This window comes from Cherax quadricarinatus, chromosome 33 (assembly GCF_038502225.1).
Source record: "Cherax quadricarinatus isolate ZL_2023a chromosome 33, ASM3850222v1, whole genome shotgun sequence".
Classification (NCBI taxonomy): domain Eukaryota; kingdom Metazoa; phylum Arthropoda; class Malacostraca; order Decapoda; family Parastacidae; genus Cherax; species Cherax quadricarinatus.
Genome location: NC_091324.1, coordinates 30,341,724 through 30,359,816, shown reverse-complemented (window position 1 = coordinate 30,359,816; position 18,093 = coordinate 30,341,724). Strand labels below are relative to the sequence as shown.

Here is an 18,093-nt window from a genome sequence, read left to right as displayed (position 1 = left end):
AGATGCGACAGAGGCTGATAGAGGAATTTAGAAGAATGTGTATATGAAGGAAGTTGAAGCAAACAGAAAAAGAGCAAGGTAATAAGGGTATAAAATTTAAAGACTGAAAGACTAGACACTGAACTAAAATGAAGGAGTATGTAGTAAATGTATTTACATATTTACATATTTTGCAGTATATGCTTATATGAAGCCATATTTACAGACAAAATGCACCAAACAACAATAAATTTCCCCTTAAGCGTCGGTTATGATTCACTGTTGTTCTGACAGCCCAAAACATTAATAAAATTCAAAATTTGAAATAAAAGTCTATTTGCCCCGTTCTCGACTCTTAAGTAGTCTATGAATAAAATAATTCCTGCAAGATTTACGAAAGTTCTTGTAAATAATAAGTTGAGCAAAACAAGAAAGCAGTAAATTCTGTAAGATTACTGCAGGTTGTAAACATGTTCAGTAGAGTTAGTGTGTTTCAATACCAGTGTGTGTGTGTGGGGGGGGGTGTACTCACCTGCTTGTGGTTGCAGGAGTCGATTCATAGCTCCTGGCGGTGCCTCTTCGCTAGTGTGTGTGTGTGTGTGTGTTACAGAAGTGAAGCGTGCAAGAAAATGCGTGCTGTGGAACACCGCCTCTGCAGGTTTACGAGAAGGAAGCCTCGGGGTCGAAGTGCAGGTGAACCCGTGCCAGGATGCATCATGGGACCGGGTATGAACGAAATGACGCAAAAAAAAAAAAAGTGTGCAAACTTCCGCTGGTGCATGCACTCTCTCTCAACTCTCAGAACAAAAAAAAATCTTATTTAAATTCGCTGTCCTGTTTTCAAAATTCTAGTCATCCTGCAGTACGATCCTCGATGGAAAAATATCTTGTTTTGGTCGCAGTTAGCATTTAACTGGGCAGATTGCATAAAGAAAAAATGCCTCTGGGAATATTGGCATTTCTGTGTCGTATATGAGTTCAAGGTTATCTGGTATTTTAACGAAGTAATTTATATATTGTTGGTGATGCCATCCGTATATATACCCACCTATTTTTGGCTGCAAGTGTCGAGTCATAGCTCCTGACCCAGCCTGTGTCTGTGTTTTTAACGATCGAATGATATTTTGTGATCGAGGATAGAGCAACAGGGATTGGTGCCAAACCTGCACACCGAAATTACTACTTAAGAACACAAGAGGCCTGGAAGACGGTTCAGGATACCTCTAATGAAAAGCAAGAGAAAACTTAATAAGTGTTACGGGACCACGACTCTTCAACGTTCTCCCTCCATGCATGAAGAGGATCACCGGCAACCCCCCCCCTCCTGATTAACCGGGTTACGATGCATGCATTGGACTGCAGGCGGCGGCCACAAACAGCTTGATCGATCAAGGCAACAACCAGGAGGCCTGGTCTGAGACCGAGATGGTGGGAGATGTGACCTCCGGAAACGACTTCATGTAAACTCCAGGTAAGTAGCACTAGATATCTGACTGATACGTCGGCTTTAGTATCAGTGGCGATAAGCTTGATGTTTCAGATACATCTGAAGCTAAAGTGTGGCTGAGATATCAGCTTCAGCAGCAGCAGCAGCAGCAGCAGCAGCAGCAGCAGCAGAGGTCTGCTTGTAACCTTAGCTTCTGCAATTGCAATATTAAAGGCTCACCAGACATAAAGAACACTAAATCACAATACTGTGGCTGGCACAATAACACAAACAACCCGCACTCAGGAGAGGGAAAAGTAATGACAGCGTTTTGGTCCGACTTGGTCCATTGACAAGCCACACCTTCCCTATCCTAGGTGCGAGTTATCTGTGTATTACTCAGCAGACATGTCATCCTCAACAACATCAACAGAGGTCCACCTGATACGCCAGCTTCAGCAGCAGCAGCAGCAGCACATGTCACCTTGACGCTGCAACTGAAGTTGCTGGTGTTGATACCTTTAGCACATGAATATTCCTCAAGTTTAAGTTGAGCTTCGTTATGTGGAAAGTTGTCTGCTTGTTCCTGCGGACTTCAAGATGCTGATGGTGGGAGAGTCTCCCAGACACGAAGGCTGATCTTGTCTCCCAGACGCTACAATATAACATACATCACAGATGCAGGAGGCTTAAAAACGGAGCACTTAATACGATTAAAACTTAAGCAGAATAAAAAGCCCAAGCGCTCACAGGCAAAAATATATAAGTAAATTACAACTGCCTAAAAGGAGTCCGGCGATCACCACAATCTAAAGAAAACGGGATCAACTTCACGTGAATATTTCTACTTGCTCAAACCCTCTACCCACGACCAACTAGCAACCAGAAGTTCAAAGCCAAGTGGGGGCACTGAACTTTACCACCCCTCGCTTTCTATCTGCCCTTATCCTTTGCTCACTCTATTCAATTATCCTATCCCTTACCTTCCCACCTACTCCTTGCTAGCCGCTAACTCATTAAAATCAGAAGCATGATTTCATAATAAATTAATCCCCTCGAGTATTATACTGTCATTTATACATGTGTTCTAAAACCTAAAACTCCATCCGGATTTCAAATACGCTGAATTAAAAAAAAATCTGAAAAATTCTCGATATCGGAAATGCATTTCGGAATTATCTATTCCAGTAAATCTTGCGAGTTGTTTTTTTCCATGTATTCAAGCGATGGAAATCAGTTACAAAAAACAATCATTATAGATTAAAATACTCTAGTGTTATGTCAGGTCAGACACAATAAACTGTTAATATTGTGAGTTACGGTTTGACCTGCTATATTTTCTTATTAAAACTCGAAGTTAAAATGAGTTAGTTATATATTAGGCTGGTTTTATCTCAAGTTTTATACATAGGCCTCCAGAGGGGTAATGGGGAATATAAGAGCCACTTTGTGGGTAATGGAGAAGTATAGGAGGCCTCCTCAATTTCTAATAGACAGACCACCAGTCCATCCACTTCCTGATAGATAGACCTCCAGTCCACTCACTTTCTGATAGATAGACCTCTCCCATTTCTTGATAGACCTCTAACACTTATTGAAAGACCTCTAACACTTCTTGATAGACCTCTAACACTTCTTGATAGACCTCTAACACTTCTTGATAGACGTGACTCTAACATAAAAGAGAGAACTTAAGTCGCACTTGAAAGACCTCTCTCACTTCTTGATAGACCTCTAACACTTCTTGATAGACCTCTAACACTTCTTGAAAGACCTCTAACACTTCTTGATAGGCCTCTAACACTTCTTTATAGACCTCTAACACTTCTTGATAGACCTCTAACACTTCTTGATAAACCTCTAACACTTCTTGAAAGACCTCTCTCACTTCTTGATAGACCTCTAACACTTCTTGATAGACCTCTAACACTTCTTGAAAGACCTCTAACACTTCTTGAAAGACCTTTCCCACTTCTTGATAGACCTCTAACACTTCTTGATAGACCTCTAACACTTCTTGAAAGACCTCTAACACTTCTTGAAAGACCTTTCCCACTTCTTGATAGACCTCTAACACTTCTTGATAGATCTCTAACACTTCTTGATAGACCTCTAACACTTCTTGATAGACCTCTAACACTTCTTGATAGACCTCTAACACTTCTTGAAAGACCTCTAACACTTCTTGATAGACCTCTAACACTTCTTGATAGACCTCTAACACTTCTTGATAGACCTCTAACACTTCTTGATAGACCTCTAACACTTCTTGAAAGACCTCTCCCACTTCTTGATAGACCTCTAACACTTCTTGATAGACCTCTAACACTTCTTGATAGACCTCTAACACTTCTTGAAAGACCTCTAACACTTCTTGATAGACCTCTAACACTTCTTGATAGACCTCTAACACTTCTTGAAAGACCTCTAACACTTCTTGATAGACCTCTAACACTTCTGGATAGACCTCTAACACTTCTTGATAGACCTCTAACACTTCTTGATAGACCTCTAACACCTCTTGATAGACCTCTAACACCTCTAGCACTTCTTGATAGACCTCTAACACTTCTTGATAGACCTCTAACACTTCTTGATAGACCTCTAACACTTCTTGATAGACCTCTAACACCTCTTGATAGACCTCTAACACTTCTTGATAGACCTCTAACACTTCTTGACAGACCTCTAACACCTCTTGACAGACCTCTAACACTTCTTGATAGACCTCTAGCACTTCTTGATAGACCTCTAACACTTCTTGATAGACCTCTAACACCTCTTGATAGACCTCTAACACCTCTTGATAGACCTCTAGCACTTCTTGATAGACCTCAAACACTTCTTGAAAGACCTCTAACACTTCTTGATAGACCTCTCCCACTTCTTGATAGACCTCTAACACTTCTTGACAGACCTCTAACACCTCTTGACAGACCTCTAACACTTCTTGATAGACCTCTAGCACTTCTTGATAGACCTCTAACACTTCTTGATAGACCTCTAACACTTCTTGATAGACCTCTCCCACTTCTTGATAGACCTCTAAGACTTCTTGAAAGACCTCTCCCACTTCTTGATAGACCTCTAACACTTCTTGATAGACCTCTAACACCTCTTGATAGACCTCTAACACTTCTTGATAGACCTCTAACACTTCTTGATAGACCTCTAACACCTCTTGATAGACCTCTAACACTTCTTGATAGACCTCTAGCACTTCTTGATAGACCTCTAACACTTCTTGATAGACCTCTAACACTTCTTGATCGACCTCTAACACTTCTTGATAGACCTCTAACACTTCTTGATAGACCTCTAACACTTATTGAAAGACCTCTCCCACTTCTTGATAGACCTCTAACACTTCTTGATAGACCTCTAACACTTCTTTATAGACCTCTAACACTTCTTGATAGACCTCTAACACCTCTTGATAGACCTCTAACACTTCTTGATAGACATCTAACACTTCTTGACAGACCTCTAACACTTCTTTATAGACCTCTAACACCTCTTGATAGACCTCTAACGCTTCTTGATAGACCTCTAGCACTTCTTGATAGACCTCTAACACTTCTTGATAGACCTCTAGCACTTCTTGATAGACCTCTAACACTTCTTGAAAGACCTCTAACACTTCTTGATAGACCTCTAACATTTCTTGATAGACCTCTAACACTTCTTGAAAGATCTCTAACACTTCTTGATAGACCTCTAACACTTCTTGATAGACCTCTAACACTTCTTGATAGACCTCTAACACTTCTTGATAGACCTCTCCCACTTCTTGATAGACCTCTAGCACTTCTTGATAGACCTCTAACACTTCTTGATAGACCTCTAACACTTCTTGATAGACCTCTAAAACTTCTTGATAGACCTCTAGCACTTCTTGATAGACCTCTCCCACTTCTTGAAACCTCTTCTGATAGACCTCTAAAAGACCTCTAACACTTCTTGATAGGCCTCTCCCACTTCTTGATAGACCTCTAACACTTCTTGATAGGCCTCTAACACTTCTTGAAAGACCTCTAACACTTCTTGATAGACCTCTAACACTTCTTGATAGACCTCTAACACTTCTTGAAAGATCTCTAACACTTCTTGATAGACCTCTAACACTTCTTGATAGACCTCTCCCACTTCTTGATAGACCTCTAGCACTTCTTGATAGACCTCTAATATCGTAGGGGTTCTTAAATGGAGATATCGAGGGTTGAAGGTAGACACACTCGTTGGATGGTAACGATATATATTGTCAGACTGTGATGAAGGGAAATGGAGCCCAGCCTTGCCGTGTTATAGCCTGGATGATCTACCGCCGACTGAGGCCGAGGCAGAGGTACGAACGTACACATGCGCATCCCGTGACGTCACACAAAGTCACAGGCCTAAAAGGGATCTCCTATCTAAAGCACATGGATGATACTATATGCTATGCTATATAACACAGGGATCAGCAACTATGCTAGCACTAACACTTCTTGATGGACCTCTAGCACTTCTTGATAGACCTCTAACACTTCTTGATAGACCTCTAACACTTCTTGATAGACCTCTAGCACTTTTTGATAGACCTCTAACACTTCTTGATAGACCTCTAACACTTCTTGATAGACCTCTAACACTTCTTGATAGACCTCTAACACTTCTTGATAGACCTCTCCCACTTCTTGATAGACCTCTAGCACTTCTTGATAGACCTCTCCCACTTCTTGATAGACCTCTAGCACTTCTTGATAGACCTCTAACACTTCTTGATAGACCTCTAGCACTTCTTGATAGGCCTCTCGCACCCACAATGTATTCAGTAGTTTATAATATTCCACTGACTGACCCTTAACATTTAAGAGAGCAGTATTTCAGTGCTCTATCACTGCAAGAAAAATATTTACTCATATTCTTGGTGTTGCTTCCTGTTATACTCTAGATCACCTTGCATTTTAAATTTTTTTTTTTTTCATATTTGCAATATATACTTAATATTTTAAAGGTCTGAATGATATCTCATTGTTTCAGTTTCCTAATTAATGACAGCTGAAGAACAAATTTTTCTTCATGAGTGTTGTATCTTAATTAAGGAGCCAGATTTTTCTTTTTTATCCTTTCTCAGCACTTTCTTCTGTTTATCTTCGTCTTTAATGTAATTATGGGAGCAAACCTAGACAGAATATTCAACGTGAGGTCTTAAAAGTGTTCGAGTCAGTGTTGTTGCTGATGTCTAATACGCGAGATTTGTAGCAACGAACTCAATATTATGTTTCCTTCGCTTTTCGCAGCTGTTTCCCCCTTTTTTCTTTTTTTTGGGCTCCGCTAGCAGGCTTCCAAACAAAAACTGCATTGCTCAACACATGTCCACATTGAAGCTCATCTTTCATGTCTCCGGCCACAGCGTCAACAAATGCAGTTCCCTCCAAATATGTACATTCGGCAACGGACGCTGTGTTTCTGTCGAAATTTGTGTCATCCACGATTTTAGATATAGCACCGTTTCCGGATAACTGGCATAAAATGTGAAGAACACTGGACTAAGGGCCACTCGGTCATTCTCTATTTTAAACCGGTAAGCTTGTTTCTCGTGACTCACGAAATCGTCATAACACGATTGTAAACAACTCATGGAACGGATGAGGCTTCAACCTATGGCAAGTGAGTCCTAACGCAAAGGCCTGTGAGTTTTCAGACTCGTTTGCCATGAGATCAATCCCTGCCCGTTCCCTGGTTTGGTAAGCTTGTTGTCGATCCAGCCCCGAAGACTGTCTTGAATGCCATGCCGTTTCATCTCACCAGCAATCTTCGGTGCGTACCTGGTTGAATACTTTCTCGAAATCAAGACACATTATTTAGGTAGCAACGTTGTTTACTTCTCCTTGAAATTATACAAATAAATAACCGTTTGTTTCCCAATCAATGTCTACAATTATTTAACCAATGTGAGGGGTAAACAGCTGAGGCACAGATCGCGTTTCCTCTTTTCCAGTGCTGGAGTAACATTTGCTGATTTCCAGTTGTTTGGTACTTTTTAATAAATATTACTGTTAATGGGAAGAGGGGAATGCAGTTTGGCGTCGCTAGGTATTTTAATGTACCAAAGCTGATATGACGCCTAATATTTTTCGAAATGCATAATACTGGCGTAGGCAGAAGTGGTGTCTGTGTGTGTGTGTGTGTGAGAGAGAGAGTGAGAGAGAGAGAGAGAGAGAGAGAGAGAGAGAGAGAGAGAGAGAGAGAGAGAGAGAGAGAGAGAGAGAGAGAGTGTGTGTGTGTGTGTGTGTGTATATATATACAAAGTGAGAGTGTGAATGTGGGGTGTGTTCACTGACCGTAATGTTTGAAGGAGGATGAGTTATGTCAAAACTGAGAGTTAACGACCAACACGCTCTCTCCTGGACCCTACTATCGTGTGTACTCACCTACTTATGGTTGCAGGGGTCGATTCACAGCTCCTGGCCCCGCCTCTGTGTGTGCGTGTAATTACTAAGTTTTAATTACCCATTTGTTGCTATAAGAGAAGCATTCTCTCGTAGAAACCGTGCAAGAGAACCATTCTCTCGCAGAAACCGTGCAAGAGAACCATTCTCTAGTAGAAACCCTGCAAGATAACCATTCTCTCGTAGAAACCCTGCAAGAGAACCATTCTCTCGTAGAAACCCTGCAAGAGATCCATTCTCTCGTAGAAACCCTGCAAGAGATCCATTCTCTCGTAGAAACCCTGCAAGAGATCCATTCTCTCGTAGAAACCCTGCAAGAGAACCATTCTCTCGTAGAAACCCTGCAAGATAACCATTCTCTCGTAGAAACCCTGCAAGAGATCCATTCTCTCGTAGAAACCCTGCAAGAGAACCATTCTCTAGTAGAAACCCTGCTAGAGAACCATTCTCTAGTAGAAACCCAGCAAGAAAACCATTTTCTCGTAGAAACCCTGCAAGAGAACCATTCTCTATTAGAAACCCTGCAAGAGAACCATTCTCTCGTAGAAACCCTGCAAGAGAACCATTCTCTCGTAGAAACCCTGCAAGATAACCATTCTCTCGTAGAAACCCTGCAAGAGAACCATTCTCTCGTAGAAACCCTGCAAGAGAACCATTCTCTCGTAGAAACCCTGCAAGATAACCATTCTCTCGTAGAAACCCTGCAAGAGAACCATTCTCTCGTAGAAACCCTATAAAAGAATTGTGTCCTGAGAGATTCATCTGTCCTCGAAAGAATAACGGTTTCAACACAAGGCTCAACATGAACGATTATTGTCCATCTTACTAAGGAAAGACGAATAAAAAGCTCTTGTTGTACGAAATAATCTTCTTTGCTACAAAGGCATCGAAGTCTTTGCCTGGGTAAAGTCAAAAGGAACATTTCAAATGCCGTCAAAGAAGCCTGCTGCAAACCTCCGGCAGGTGTGTGAGTGGAGGGTCCTCTGAAGATGCCGCCGCCGCGTGAAGAAAGAATCCAACGGTGTAGCAAAATGAGGAGAAGACAATTAAAGCCGCCCTCTTAACCGCCCACAAACCTATCCGCCCAAATCATGAAGAGAAACTGTTATATATGGCGGCGAGTGAAGAGAATTATTCAAGGCAGTGAGTGAAGTGTTATACACAGTTGTGAGTGAAGAGTGTTACACATGGTAGTGAGTGAAGAGTGTTACACACGGTAGTGAGTGAAGAGTGTTACACACGGTAGTGAGTGAAGAGTGTTACACACGGTAGTGAGTGAAGAGTGTTACACACGGTAGTGAGTGAAGAGTGTTACACACGGTAGTGAGTGAAGAGTGTTACACACGGTAGTAAGTGAAGAGTGTTACACACGGTAGTGAGTGAAGAGTGTTACACACGGTAGTGAGTGAAGAGTGTTACACACGGTAGTGAGTGAAGAGTGTTACACACGGTAGTGAGTGAAGAGTGTTACACACGGTAGCGAGTGAAGAGTGTTACACACGGTAGTGAGTGAAGAGTGTTACACACGGTAGTAAGTGAAGAGTGTTACACACGGTAGTGAGTGAAGAGTGTTACACACGGTAGTGAGTGAAGAGTGTTACACACGGTAGTGAGTGAAGAGTGTTACACACGGTACTGAGTGAAGAGTGTTACACACGGTACTGAGTGAAGAGTGTTACACACGGTAGTGAGTGAAGAGTGTTACACACGGTAGTGAGTGAAGAGTGTTACACACGGTACTGAGTGAAGAGTGTTACACACGGTAGTGAGTAAAGAGTGTTACACACGGTAGTGAGTGAAGAGTGTTACACACGGTAGTGAGTAAAGAGTGTTACACACGGTACTGAGTGAAGAGTGTTACACACGGTAGTGAGTAAAGAGTGTTACACACGGTACTGAGTGAAGAGTGTTACACACGGTAGTGAGTAAAGAGTGTTACACACGGTACTGAGTGAAGAGTGTTACACACGGTAGTGAGTAAAGAGTGTTACACACGGTAGTGAGTGAAGAGTGTTACACACGGTAGTGAGTGAAGAGTGTTACACACGGTAGTGAGTGAAGAGTGTTACACACAGCTGTGGATTACGAGTGTTATACACAGCAGTAATACAAAGTGTTATACACAGCAGTAATACAAAGTGTTATACACAGCAGTAATACAAAGTGTTATACACAGCAGTAATACAAAGTGTTATACACAGCAGCAATGAAGAGTATTCTACATAGCAGTGGGTGAAGTGTCATGCACAGCAGTAGTGGAAGTGCTACACACAACAGGTGGGTGAATCTTAAAGCAGCACATATAAAAAGCCTCACACACAAAAAGAAAAGTGTTTGTGTACCTTTGAAGATTAAAACATATATTTTAAGACATACTACTTGTGGGATATTAAAAAATATTAACAACTGCGTTATACGTGGAAAAATGAAACAAGAACATCTAAGAACATATGCTCCTTCCATTTACATACAAAACATGCAATAAGATCACAATAAAGAGGTGATATCTTAACATAAACTATAACCACAGCTAAAAGTAGCATTGTTTCAAGCGTTTTCGTGATCTCTCACACTATCAAGGAAGTCATATTGCATATAAAAAATGTAGACAAATTAGAAGGCAAAAATTTATAAAACTTGTTTTAAAAGACATGAGAACAGAAGAAAGAATGAATACTGCAGTAGGCCTACTGGCCCATGCGAGGCAGGTCCAAATCACGTCCCGGCTTAAACCTATAACCCCACCTTGCCAGGTCAGGTCACATCCACTTATGGAAGGGGCACGACATCAACCTTTTAGCAATAGCTAGTCAGGTCAAACTCACACACACCCACAGTCACTCATGTATTTATCTAACCTATTTTTAAAACTACACAACGTTTTAGTTTCTGCGACGGTACTCGGGAGTTTGTTCCACTTATTTACAACTCTGTTACCAAACCAGTGCTTTCCTATATCTTTCCTAAATATGAATTTTTCCAACTTAAAATCACTGCTGCGAGTCCTGTCTTGGCTAGATATTTTTAGCACGCTATTTGTATTCCCTTTATTTACTCCTGTTTTCCATTTATACACCTATATAGAAGAGTACATAGTAAATTTTGTTCAATAGCTCAAAGTCTGCTATGAAATATGTAAACAACTGAGAAGTGACTAAAGGTTTTTCAAGGTGTAGATAAATGGTTCAGAGAACCGACAAGTTGACAAATTAGACAAATGTGCCACACTTGGGTATATTTAATGAGGAAACGTTTCGCCACACAGTGGCTTCATCAGTCCATACAAAGGAGAAAGGTGAAGAACAGGAGGAGATTTGAGGTAATCAGTCTCTCAGCCTTGAGTCGATGTAATCAGTCTATCAATCTTGAAAAGGTGGTTCAAGCAGGTAGCAGCGGTCCCTCTCCAGGCTCTCAACAAGAAATATGTTGCAAAACTGTCGGGATGTAGCTATAGCAAGCTATTAGAATGCCGTAAGGTCAACCATAAGAAAAGAGTGTCTTGCCAGAGGTAAAGGAGATGCTTGTATAAGACTAAAAGGAAGACATTCCTGCCTGTATAACTCGTATAGGGCGTGAGAAAGACGCTGAGAATGTCGACCGTGAAAGTCCCAAAAGATGCAAGAATACAAAGGAGAAATTCATTTTTCTACGAAGCTATGGACGTGTATCGAGGAGATAACCGGACCCTGTAGAAGGTGGAAGTACCGTATATGTGAAACATAACAGCCGTCTTCACTTTCTGATCCAGGATTACTTTGCTAACTATAATTAAATTATTGTGATCATGTAAGAAAATTAACGAAGTCTGGTGAATGTGAGGACCATCAGGTTAATTTCAGTTGCCCTTGAGACTGTTGTTGGAAATTTACGACTCATACAATTAACTTTAAATTTCTGCCCATTCCATTGCAGTTCAAATGATTATTACTAAACTTTGTCGCTGCTCAACGTTTATAGGTAACTACCTTCTTTCACGAAGAGAAACCTTTTAAAAAAATAGGAACTATTTTTCTGACATTGGGTCATCGACTCATGAAATTAATATGGAACGTTATATAATTCAGCCCTTGTGAACGATGTAGCAGAGTTGGATTCATTATTCTTGTCTGGTTCATGTTGACAGATGTTCTAGTTGTACACAGTTAACATCTCTTTGATTACGACGTACACAGTATCTCTTACACACGGAATTTTATCCTGGGCTCCTCAAAGGTAACATTCATTTGCGAACACTAAAAAATGGAGTATCCAGTGTGAATACACATCTTCACTGGCCAATGAGAACCTTCCGTGGGATGTTAGACTGAATGCAATTGGCTGTCGTGCCAACCGCTGACGTCTTTCTGCCACTTCGTAAATTTAGGTACTTTCTTTGGGTTCATCATCAGAGAAAAAGGATACAGTGTATGACGTAGTGCTGTTTAGGACACTATTATAAGCCTTTAACCCTATGTATCCAGCATCGCACCTCTCTCCATTGAAGAGGGCCTCAGTGCGAAGTTGTTATATGCAGTACCCATCTTTTCTCTTTTATTGTTTCCACGTGGGTTTGTTAGTGCCATCCCAGCAATACTTTGCAAAACGAAAAACAAATCAATTTAAAAATAATTCCCCAGGAATAATATAATATTTGTATCGTCACAGAGCTGGAATATACTAATTCAATTATGTTCGTGCTATTGACAAACACGAAATTATTTTATGCTCGTTATTCCACTCATTGGAATAAATAGCACCCAGAATTTATTCTTATTTGACCCACGGGGACAGTATGGCAATTATACCTCTGTTGTCTGCAAGTAACAGGACGAGTCTTAACCTAGTTTTCCACGGCTTTATAAATTATAAGTTTTTACTTCTAAAAATTCTCGAATATACGGATTATTTATTATACGTCAATAAAAAAGGGTTGAGATTAGCCAACAGCATTTATATGTCGTACCGAATAGGTAAAACATGCATACTATATATATATATATATATATATATATATATATATATATATATATATATATATATATATATATATATATATATATATATATATATATATATATATATATATATATATATATATATTTGTATGGTATGTATGTCTCAGTATATTTACACTGAGAGGTGTGTATCAGTGTATATACGCTGAGAGTTTACTCCGTATTTCAGAGATTAAAGTATATTTGATTGATGGTGCACAGGTGACATGCATCCTTAATGACCCACGTGTAGCTGACAGAGTTTAGAGTTAATTAATGAACCGACTATTGTCACCAGTAGAGGCTCATCTGAATTCGTAATAGCAAAATATTCCTGTATTAAGACTTTACTTTCAAACATCTGGTCATCAGCAAATTCAAAACAACAACTACAGATTCTTCGAAGAAGCGCTGATGTTGAAGTCACTGATGTTGAAATCACTGATGTTGAAGTCACTGATGTTGAAGTCACTGATGTTGAAGTCACTGATGTTGAAATCACCGATGTTGAAGTCACTGATGTTGAAGTCACTGATGCTGAAGTCACTGATGTTGAAGTCACTGATGCTGAAGTCACTGATGTTGAAATCACTGATGTTGAAGTCACTGATGTTGAAATCACTGATGTTGAAGTCACTGATGTTGAAATCACTGATGTTGAAGTCACTGATGTTGAAATCACTGATGTTGAGTCACTGATGCTGAAGTCACTGATGCTGAAGTCACTGATGCTGAAGTTACTGATGCTGAAGTCACTGATGCTGAAGTCACTGATGCTGAAGTCACTGATGCTGAAGTCATAATACCATGTATGCATCATACAGCACCCATGATATCCAAGTCAAATTTCCAATTTACGTGATAACTTTTTTTTTAAAATGGAAACTTCATTGTCCAAATTTTTAAAGTGCGGCTGAGGGGGTGGGTTGTTATTATTATAATATAAAATTAAGCGCTAAACCCATATGGGTCGTCATTCAGAGTGAGAGCCAGAGAGTCAGATTCCTGGAGACGACGGAATGGAAGGTGAATGCGAACACTAATAACAGTAATAAGAAGCAAGGTTCCCACTCTGACAGGTATTGGTCTCCTGTCAGGGGAAATACTGGTGGATGAGGCATGAGGAGGGAGAATGTGTGAGGGAATACAAGGGGAAGAGGAAGGTCGTAAGTGTAATGAATGAAGCATGAGGAAGAAAGAAAGCATGAGAGAAGAGGGTGGCATGGGTGAGATTAATGGAGAATAGGGTATGAAGGAATATGAATGCTGGGGAAAAGCTTACCTGTGAAGGAATAAGAGAGACGAAGAGAGAGTAAGCATGAAAGAATGAACCAGGAAGAGCAAGTAAGTGTGAGGAAAGAAGGAAGAAGAATGAAGTGGACTCTGGGATAGAGAGAACGTTATCAAGGGAATATATGACGACGGGATAAGAGATTTGGGGAAAAGATAAATGATTTTTCTAATCTAAATGAACATCCGAAATGGTACACAGAAAAATATTCCATGTAAAGTATAAATGTTATATTCTGGCTGAGTGTCGAGTGTTGCTGCTCCTCTCAATTCAGTAAATTGAATAATCTTATTAATTTATTTAAAAATCTCTTGGCAGTGTTCTAGGAGAGAGAGAGAGAGAGAGAGAGAGAGAGAGAGAGAGAGAGAGAGAGAGAGAGAGAGAGAGAGAGAGCAAAACCTCATGACATGACTCCATTTTTTTTTTTTTCAGATATTTTACGTCGTGAGACATCAGTCACTTCTTGTGCATGGCAAACGAATACACCAGTCGTGGAACACTAGTCAAAAAGAACATAACCAGAGAACGACAAGTAGAAGATAACCATAGAACGACAAGACAACGAGAGAAGGACAACGACAAAACATAACCAGAGACCGACGACTAGAAGATAACCAGAGAACAACAAGACAATAACATAAACAGAGAACGACAACAACATAACCAGAGTACGACAACAACAAAACAACAATATAATCAGAGAACGACAACAACAAACCAACATATCCAGAGAACGACAACTAGAAGATAACCACAGAGCACCAACAAGAAAACGAGAGAGCGACAACATGACAACATAACCAGATAACGACAACTATAAAACAACCAGAGCGACAACAACAAGACAACGAGAGAGAGACAACGCAACCAGGGAGTGAATAACACAAACACGTAGCCTAACAAACATTTATTAGCACAACGTTTCGCTTTCTGTAGAGTTTTATCAAGCGCTACACAAAGCAAAACGTTACCTTAATGAAAGCTCGATCTGTAACGTGTGTTTTTCTTTCACTGCTGCAGCCAGTACAACAGCCTGGGAGGCTGCAGAAGTACTCAGTCCTGTTCATCCAAAAATACTCGAGCCATCCTTCCAAAACGTGGCTAAATTGCTGCACAAATGAACTAACGAACCATTTCGAGTACAGCATTGTAGTCAGAGGAACATTTTCGGCACACCCACCCATTCAAAAATTAAGAATCCAAGAATTATTTTAATTACTTATTTGTCAACAGAGTTGTTTTACACCATTAATTTATGTAAAGAATGTTTTTATGAAAATTTATATGTAAATACCTTCGGATGTTTCAGATTCCATCAGAAAGACAGGAAATATATTTATCTTTCATATTTCCTTCTCTATTCCTTTCTTTATTATTTCTCCATTTCTCTATTATAGCTTTCCTGTCCATTTTTTCAAATGCGGTGCTGATTTTTTTTTCCTTGTTTCATGTCGGTAGTGACTAGAGGAGGGTAGGATGGGGAGAGAGCCCTACGTTTTATTATTTTATCTCAACTGTCTAGAAAATAGTAGAAAGATCTCAGTTGAAATAATAGTAAATAGGTCTTCTCATCAGTCAGTCTCGGTGTGGACTTGGCAGTCATCTGTCTGTCTGTCTGTCTGTCTCTCCCTCTGTCCCTATCTGTTTCTGTGTCTCTCTATACCTGTCTGTGTCTCTATCTCTATCAAGCAACACCTTGAGAACGCTTCAGGAATATTAAATAAGATCAACACTGCCATCTCTTGCTCTCGTGCATGACTATAAACACTACATAAATATTATAGCCTAAATTACCTGCCTCGATGCCCACTCCTTAATTTAATACACGCTTAGAAATTTAACCTGATTTTTATCAATGCATCGAAATGTTTATTGTGTTTACTCCAACTTCAAATCATTAATTAGTATCGTAATGTTTAATGACCAGATGAACGAACGATCGATGTAATGTAAATAGCCATTATACAGAGGCAATATTATTCGCCAATAGTAATCGGATTAAATTCCTCCTATTATCCGGCGTCCGTATCAAGGTGAGGAATGCAGCTCAGATATCTATTCACAAAGCTCTGATTACCATGTCAATGTGTGCGCGATATAAAACTGTCGGTAAATGAAAATGCGTGCGTATGTATGTGAATATGTATGCATGTATTTATATATGTATATCTGTGTATGTATATATATATTCTATGATTTTTGATATGAAAGCCAGACTGTGTGGTGTGGTTACCTGTGTGAATTCTTAACTGAGTTGGCGGGAGTTAGTTTATAGCTCCTGGGCCGTCCTCGTAACTCTTGGGTGATTGACATGTAAAAATTCGTCATAATTTCGGTTACAGGTCAGCCTGGATTTAATTAGTATGACGGAGGTGAATATAGTTATACGAGACAAAAAGTGATTCATTGACGGATACAGTAAATTACAGAACAGATGATAGGAAGGATAGTTGCAGGAGTGTTATGGAAACTATGGAAAGAAAATGAATGAACCAGCACCACTGCAGAGTGGTTCGACCTCTTCTTGGATGAGCATGAGACATAGTCTTTGAATTTTACAACAAACAATGAATGCAGAGGCGATGTAGATGTATTGTTCGGGATCAGTGTGTTATCGAACACGGGATCTTTGTAAACCGAAGCCGCTACTACTGAGCTACGAACCGCAGATGGTTCGGTTATGTAGAAAGGGAAGTGAAAAAGAGGTTGATTAGTGAGAGTAAATCTAAGCTAGTGGATGGAAGTGTGGTAGTCGTCCGAGAAAGTATTGGACGGAGGACGTGAAGGTGTCGAGAGGTAATGCCAAGAAAATATATAAAGAAAACCATTTGTGGAAGTATTAGATTATATTATAGTGAGTGTAGTACAGTTTCTTGTGATGATCTGACGTGCTAATGTAGTATAAGCAGATTAATATCAGTCAAGAGGTTTAGGAAGACCAGTTAACCAGACCTGTGGTTTGGAGTTGGGAGGTACAGAACCTGCTCATTGAAGGATGTCTGGAGTTAATGAGATTCAATCTGATATAATCAACTTGTTATATCTGTAAACCTTCTGGAAAATAAGTTGGGGAAATAAGTAATGCCAAATGTTTTCTGTTTTGGATGACCTAATCTTCGTTGGAAACGTGTTATATATATATATATATATATATATATATATATATATATATATATATATATATATATATATATATATATATATATATATATATATATATATATAATATAGAGCCTGTGTCTGCCTCATTAATCCCCGCCAGGACAGGATTTCCCTGCCCCCTCTCCCAAAATCATTCAGTTCCACTCTGCGTAATCCATTTTATTCTCTCACTGGATAATTACGTATTCGGGATTGACTTGAATGGTATCACGTAAAGTTCCAGTGCTGCAGCTCCGCTTCCCACTGAACTCTCTCACTATTTTGTAGGTGTCAACAAAATACCTTTTTTGCATTAGTCAAGAAATAAAATAGAATTTTGTATGAGTCAGGAACAAAGATTTTTGTTCTTCAGGATCAAAATTGATTATTGTTTGAAAATTGACTAAAAAGGACAATATCTTTATATTACTACACTTAAAATCCCACTTAATGGAACTTTGAAAACTAGCAATTTAAACTTTGGAAGAGAGTTGCTGGAACTTCGTACGATATTCACTGAAAATATGCAAAAAAAAAAAAAATGAAACCGTATCTCAGGTATTGTTTACCAGGCTCACTGATGCCGGTAAAGTCCTCTTGATCCAGGGAGCCGGAGCTATCTTATACTTGCGTGGTGCCATCAAAGGTGTAGTTAGTACCTTAAAGCTAGCAAAGAGCTCGTGATCCAAGGATTAAACCTGATACCTCTTCCCCAGGAGCTGTATCATCCTTACAGGTTCAGAGGTTCCCATTGATTATAATAATAATCATGATACTACTTAAGAATAGTAATTTATAATAATTAGAGTAATAATAATATATGCTTAACAATGCGCAAACAGGCGAAAT

At 39.7% G+C, this 18,093-nt stretch overlaps 1 long non-coding RNA gene across 2 annotated transcripts in view; it reads left to right on the top strand.

Moving 5' to 3' along the window:
* Positions 1 to 18,093, top strand: part of LOC128693855 (uncharacterized) — a 412,264-nt gene that overhangs the window by 259,645 nt on the left and 134,526 nt on the right. Inside the window, exon 1 of one of the 2 annotated variants that reach the window (XR_011392733.1) lies at positions 16,825 to 16,899. The exons of the other annotated variant lie outside the window; for it this stretch is intronic. This is a non-coding gene — a long non-coding RNA (uncharacterized lncRNA). Of the gene's footprint in view, positions 1 to 16,824; positions 16,900 to 18,093 lie in introns of those variants that run through there. 2 annotated transcript variants of the gene reach the window in all.